We start from the raw sequence: 348 nt of genomic DNA on the forward strand, positions 1-348 counted from the left end.
AGGGCGTCAAATCCCAACCCAGACGTTTGGGGTTCAAATCCCGGTAAGGTAAAGTACTACATTGAAGTTAATCGTCTGTGATGAGAGTGAAACGTGTAGAATAAGACATCCAAGAGAAAAAAAAATCTCTTTTTCTTATGTGTCAGAGCCGAGGGGTGGATAACTCCTGAATTGGGTGTACAAATTTCAAGAATTAAATTTGAATTAGCTTGAATTGGCTTGAATTGAATTTGAATTGGACTGAATTGGTTGAATTGGTTTTGAATTGGTTTGAATTATTGCGATTTTATGCTAGTGAATTAGCGTGAATTGGCTTGAATTGGCTTGAATTGACTTTAATTGAATGTA

At 35.9% G+C, this 348-nt stretch overlaps 1 protein-coding gene across 1 annotated transcript in view; it reads right to left on the bottom strand.

The window, feature by feature from the left end:
- The window catches only part of LOC113214914 (uncharacterized), a 78,657-nt gene that overhangs the window by 12,788 nt on the left and 65,521 nt on the right, over nucleotides 1–348 (bottom strand). The window lies entirely within an intron of this gene.

Source organism: Frankliniella occidentalis, unplaced genomic scaffold (genome assembly GCF_000697945.3).
Source record: "Frankliniella occidentalis isolate FOCC.00 unplaced genomic scaffold, Focc_3.1 Scaffold203, whole genome shotgun sequence".
NCBI lineage: Eukaryota > Metazoa > Arthropoda > Insecta > Thysanoptera > Thripidae > Frankliniella > Frankliniella occidentalis.